At 33.7% G+C, this 6,027-nt stretch overlaps 2 long non-coding RNA genes across 2 annotated transcripts; both read left to right on the top strand.

The window, feature by feature from the left end:
• Positions 1 to 528: 528 nt before the first annotated feature.
• On the top strand, positions 529 to 1,699 carry LOC139905232 (uncharacterized). Its single transcript, XR_011779866.1, has 3 exons — positions 529 to 703; positions 769 to 888; positions 999 to 1,699. It is a non-coding gene; the product is annotated as an uncharacterized lncRNA (long non-coding RNA).
• Positions 1,700 to 2,671: 972 nt separating this feature from the next.
• Positions 2,672 to 3,879, top strand: LOC139905231 (uncharacterized). The gene is made up of 3 exons (XR_011779865.1): positions 2,672 to 3,002; positions 3,130 to 3,468; positions 3,538 to 3,879. It is a non-coding gene; the product is annotated as an uncharacterized lncRNA (long non-coding RNA).
• The last annotated feature ends 2,148 nt before the right edge of the window (positions 3,880 to 6,027 follow it).

The raw sequence follows: 6,027 nt of genomic DNA, 5'->3' as shown, positions 1-6,027 counted from the left end.
TTAATAACAACTAAAAATACTCACATGAACTCACTCAAACGACTGTTGTATAACAACTGACCGTCCAAAATGGCTGAAACTTTGATGAGTAACTGTCAACAGATGCTAAATAGATGTGACTAGCTTTTATTTAACAGTGCTACCATTTTCACGTTGAGGGTGGAAATTTTTCAGACGACCCTTGTTATTACATGTTACTAGAAATCCATGGTTCTGTGTATTAAAAAAGATAACAATATATAAAAAAATTAATCTATTTTTTTGTAATATATATATGTTAAGATTTAAATATCTTTATTTTTTTAACAAAGGATAAATGATCATTCCTTTATACGAAAATAAAAAGGAAAAAAGTATACAAGGTACTATGATGAATATTCCATATCATCTAAACAAGTTGAACTCCTTCACTATTCCCCCCAGACGACAGAGTGAGTAAACAGATCCTCTAGTTAGTGATACACAATAAACTGGAGCATAAATACATTTATGAATAAACAAATAGATCATTCTCCAGTTGTAGATCTTGTGCATCTTATAGTTGGATACGCTGGAAGGATACTTGGAGCTCCAAATGCATGTCGAAGTCAATCCATTGAGACATTGTCAGTTTTTGATCGAAAGTCCAAATTTATAGTAACGATCGTGCCTCTGAATCACCTGAAACGGGCCAAGAAAGTTAGAGAAAGAGACTTTTTTATAGGTTTATTTTTAACAAAAACGAATTTGGTTTTGTTTAATTGGTTGTTAATGAGTCCTTTATTAAAGTGTCTCGGAGGAACGTGAGTTATTTTCTCCATTGTATTAGAGAAACTTTTGACGTCGAGGTTGACAGAAGTAAAGTTGGACGCGTTAAAGAAATTAAAGACCATGGATCCTGAGCAGCCTGTGAGTAATTGAAAAGGGGAATACCTTGAACCCGAGTCTATTGGTACTGAGTTTCTCAATCCCCATAAAACTACAGGTAGTGCATTGATTCAGTCTTCTTTTTCTTCCAGCATTCGTACTACTAGCCCGGTCTTAAATTATCTGTGGAAACGTTCTATGAGTCCGTTAGACTCTGGATGATACGAGGTTGTGTTCTTGGTTACAATCCCAAGTGTCCTGCAAACATCCATCCGTAATGAACTTGCGAACTGCGTCCCTCAGTTAGTTACAATGGCTTCTGGAACTCCAAACCTCGAAATCCAACCACTCAAAAAATTATTGACTATTGTCTTGGAGAATATCTAGAAAAGGTATCACTTCTGTCCGCCTTGTGAAACGATCCATAATAGTTGGGGTATAGCGCTGTCCCCGAATTAGTAGGAATGGACCGATTATGTCTACGTAAATAAAAGAAACTCTTTCAGATGCAGGATCGAAAGACGACGTTGGTTTTGATGTCCTGAAAGGTTTGGTTTTCTGACAAGCTAAACACTCTTTAATGAATTTTGTGACGTCTGCTCGCAAATCAGGCCCAGCATAAAAAAGTGAAGCCCTCCTTAACGTTTCTTTGAATCCCGGATGATTGTCTTTGTGTACAGAATGCACGATTCTTTGACGTAATTCTGGAGATGACACAGCCACACGAAATGTGTCAGTATTGTCAAAACCAGCAAGTGGGGTTCCTGCAATGTATTTAAAAGATGGATTAATTTTAAACTTAAGTAAATTAGGATCCTGTTTCTTTTGATTCTCAATTATATCTTCAATGAGTGTAGGGCCTATTGTGATGTTATTTATACTTCTAGAAAGAGTCTTTGCAGTATGATTTAATTTTCTAGAAACATGTTCGATGTCACAATTGAATTCTGTTATGAGTGCAAAAGTACGGAACTGTCTTGGTGTCCAAGAGGGATTGTGAATGTCAATCGCAGTGACTAAAGGTTTGTGGTCCGTGAAAACTTTAAAAACTTGTCCATCCAAAACCCATAGAAAATGTTTGATGCTTTCCGTAACACTTAATCATTCCCTATCAAATATAGAATATTTCTGTAGTGTCGTTGAAACAGCCCGACACCAAAAAGCTAGAGGCTGCCAGCGTCCATTTACCTTCTGCTTGAGAACAGCTCCCATCCCATATCAGATGAATCAGTCGTCAGGGTTAAAGGCAAAGAACTATCTCTGAATATAAGTTGAGTACTTTAGACAAGCTATTTTAAACACTTTGAAAGGGGAGTTCATGTTCAGTATTCCAATTAAACTTTACATTCTTCTTTAACAGAGGTACAATTGAACTGTCCATTGAGACAATCTTTTGAAGAACTGAGAGTAATATTGTGCCATGCCCAAAAATCTAAGTAGCTCATCTTTTGATTTTGGAGTTGGTATTTTTTGGTTGCCTTTACCTTACATTCTAGAGGCCTAAAATCTTTCGATGCCATAGAATGTCCAAGGAAGTCAACCGATTTCATGAAAAACTCACATGTTTCAGGGGAAAGGATCATACCAGCTGTTTTAAGTCTTGATAGCACCACGTTCAAAGTTTTCCAACACTAATCCATCGACTCTGAAGCGACAAGTATATTATTAAGGTACACAAACACATTTGATATTCCGCGTAGAATTTAATTGATGAGTCTCTGAAATGCCTGAGCAGCATTTTTAATAACAAAAGGCATCCTCAAATATTCATATAAACCAAATGGCGTAATGATTGCAGTTTTATTTATAGAAGTGTTATTCATAGGTATTTGGTTATAAGCTCTTTGTAAATCCATTACACTAAAAACAGTCATACTTTTTAGATTAGCCACCAAATCTCTTAGATTTGGGAGGGGATACCGATTAAGGTCCGTCATCCTATTTAATTAACAATAGTCGCCGCGCATTTGCCAGCTTCCTATGGGTTTTTGAACGACGTGAATAGCGGAATAAAAATTAGAAGAATACGATCGTAGGATTCCTTTCTTCAACAAATCGTTGATTTCGTCTAGTACAAAATTTAACTTTTCACCATCTTACTTGCTTGATTTTCCAAAGCAAGGAGGACCTTTCGTCTCGATATGGTGGTCAACTCTGTGAGCTGGATAAGTTTTAATGAAACTTTTATTATCAAAGACAAAATTATATTTCTTGAGTCTTCGATAGTTATGAAATGAATTTCAAATTTAGAATGATAATAGCAGATATCTTTTTTCTCCTTAGATTTAGTAAATTTGGACGTGCTATGAAAAGGTTTTTTGAAAACATGATTTATAGGAGGCGAAGCTGACGAGTCTTCAACAGTGGAAATATGTGAATTGCTAAGCTATTTGTCTGTAACACATATTTGCTTCAACTCTTCGAGTGAATAGGACTACGCTCTCAAGTACCCTTGCTAGTCTTTAGGCACATTTCTGATGAGGGCCTCCCGTAGGAAATTATGCCACAAATCATGGATATATTCCTCGTCACGGAGACGCTCAACTTCATTTATAACTTCCTCAGGGGAAAATCCCGATGAATTGCAGAACATATCAGAATTTTTTATATTTCTATTTGACGGTGAGAGACCAAATTTCTGTAAAATTATCTGTTGTACATAATCATACATGAGTTCTTCTTTTTTATTAGGAATGGGAATGCTGAAGCCATTAAACAATATTTGGTCTGATCTTCATTGATCTTCCTCATCAAAAATTCCAGTTCAATTCTTCAAGACCAATTTTCCAGATCCATCGCGAGAATTTTGGAAGATGTAGTTGTGCTACAGCAAAAGTTAAGTTGTTGACCTCTTCCGTTACGTTATTTTGTTCGATCTGAGGGGCATTGTCTGTATGGTCTTGACCATCAGAATGAGATTTTTTAGGAGGCATGATATCACTTCGGGGTCACCAATGATAAAGATTTAAATATCTTTATTTCTTAACTGAGGAAAAATGATCATTCCTTTATTCGAAAGTAAAAAGCAAAAAAGTATACAAGGTACTATGATGAATATTTAATATCAATTAAACAATTCGAACTCCTGCATATATATAAATAATAAATAGCTTTTAATAATCAATCTAACTCAAACACATACGACAAGCGAAGCCAATGGGTTTATTTATTAGCTAATGTATCACTATTTCCTGAGCTTATCCTGATATCCTAACAGTTAAAAAGGAAGAACCCTCGTTTTTGATCTCAATAATGTTTAGACACGATGTTTTTCATATAAGGAGCAATATTCATTTTTTAGTTAAATCGTGCTCCAACCATATTTTGCCTACACTACCATGATTGTCCTTTATTTATTAACCAGTGAAGGAGTATTGTGAACATCCGTGGAAGAAGATGGAATTACTTATTTGTCACAAACCAACACCTTTTAAGATTTTGGAGTTGATAAATTTATTCTACATATATGTAGATATACAACTGTACCTCGAAGATATAAGATACTATTTGTGTTATGTAAGCATATAGATCTTTATCCCACTCTCCTCCGGGTAATTCATCATTCCTCAAATGGAGTGAAAGATCTTGTTTCCTCTGTTTTAAAAAATACTTTGCGTGGATTAAATCTATAAAGAATTCGAGGCATTTAACAGTTACAAATACCTACATTTTTTGGTATTTTTTTCCTATATGATTATGGTAATTATAGAGTGTTAAATTACAACATGTACAAGGATATTGTACAAGTTGCAATTTGTACTTCCAGAAACAAGTTATTTTATTTGTAACATTGTAACCATAACTTGATGCAATCATTTAATTTTTATAATTATCTATATTAAATAACCACTTAAACCGGGTTTCTTATTTTTATATTAGAAAATAGAAGGTTTTCATATATCGTCACAATTTTAATGGCCTATGTAAATAACCAAGTTTGATAACAATGAAAAAAAAAATACCATTTATATTTAGGAAAATAGTGAATCAAAATTGGACCAACAAATGAAAGAAATTGAATCTTACTGTCTATAAAATTTTTATAGCTCAATTGCCTGGTTTTATTATGTATATGACCATAAAATGTATTAACAATAGGTTATTACATCGTTATACAATCTTATTTTCATGTTTTATATCAAATATAACTATAACAACTAAAAAAATAGATTTTTTGCGCAAAATATCTTATTTTTCTCATCTCAAATCGATCCAAAAAAAAAAAAAATTACAAATTTATCATTGGGATCAAGTAGTATTCAAGGTAGGTGCTTAGTTTTTTCATTTATATAGCCATTGACTCAAAGAAAATATTCAAGCACTTACAAGTAAAGACTTGATAATCGACTTGAACTTGTGGTATAAGGACTTTTTCCAAACTATGAGTATAATTTAATTTTGATGTAGTTATATTAAAGAGTAAGGACACAAAATTTTTAGTTTAATTAAATGACGATTTAATCCCCGATATTTTTAATTATCAGGTTTAATTACGACAAACGAACAAATGAAAATTCTTCTTTAATTTATTTTAAAGAAAATAGTGAAATATTGCATGTCAAAATTGGACTAACCAATATAAGGACTTAAATTGCCTGATTATATTATATATATATGACCCTAAAATGATTTCAAACGACAGCTGTCATAAAAAGAAATTGATTTGGTTGTTATCACATGTATTTATGTGTAAAAATATCGGAGCAACAGCAAAAAAGGCAAAACGTTTGAAATATCCTATTTTCCATTGTTAGTTCCTAGAAGGATACATAGACCGTTGACATTTATATCTCAACGGTCTATAACATACAGAAAATCAACATGACACCCCTTTCATGTAGCCAAGAAGAAACATAACTTTTTCAACAATAATAAAACTGACTTCTCACGTGCCTTCATGTGACTCTCATCCAGCCCTGAGCTCAACTTCCTGAACTTTGTAGCTTGATGCACCTTGGAGATGAATATCTGCCTGCGCCTCTCAGCCAAATTAGTATTAACTTGGAGCTGCCATCATGACAACGTCGTACAACTTGGACAGGACCTTCATCGTCAAGAGCTGTTAATCTGTTTGCTGTCGTCCCGAGGCTGTTATTGTTTGTGAAGAAAGAGATATTGAGTATAAATGTTACCTGGATAACGTACTAAAACAAATTGTTGATACTTTTCTTCTCTGAATTC

Source organism: Lepeophtheirus salmonis, chromosome 4 (assembly GCF_016086655.4).
Source record: "Lepeophtheirus salmonis chromosome 4, UVic_Lsal_1.4, whole genome shotgun sequence".
NCBI classification, from domain to species: domain Eukaryota; kingdom Metazoa; phylum Arthropoda; class Copepoda; order Siphonostomatoida; family Caligidae; genus Lepeophtheirus; species Lepeophtheirus salmonis.
Note: the sequence above shows the minus strand (reverse complement) of the source record. Positions and strands in the feature narration are given on the sequence as shown.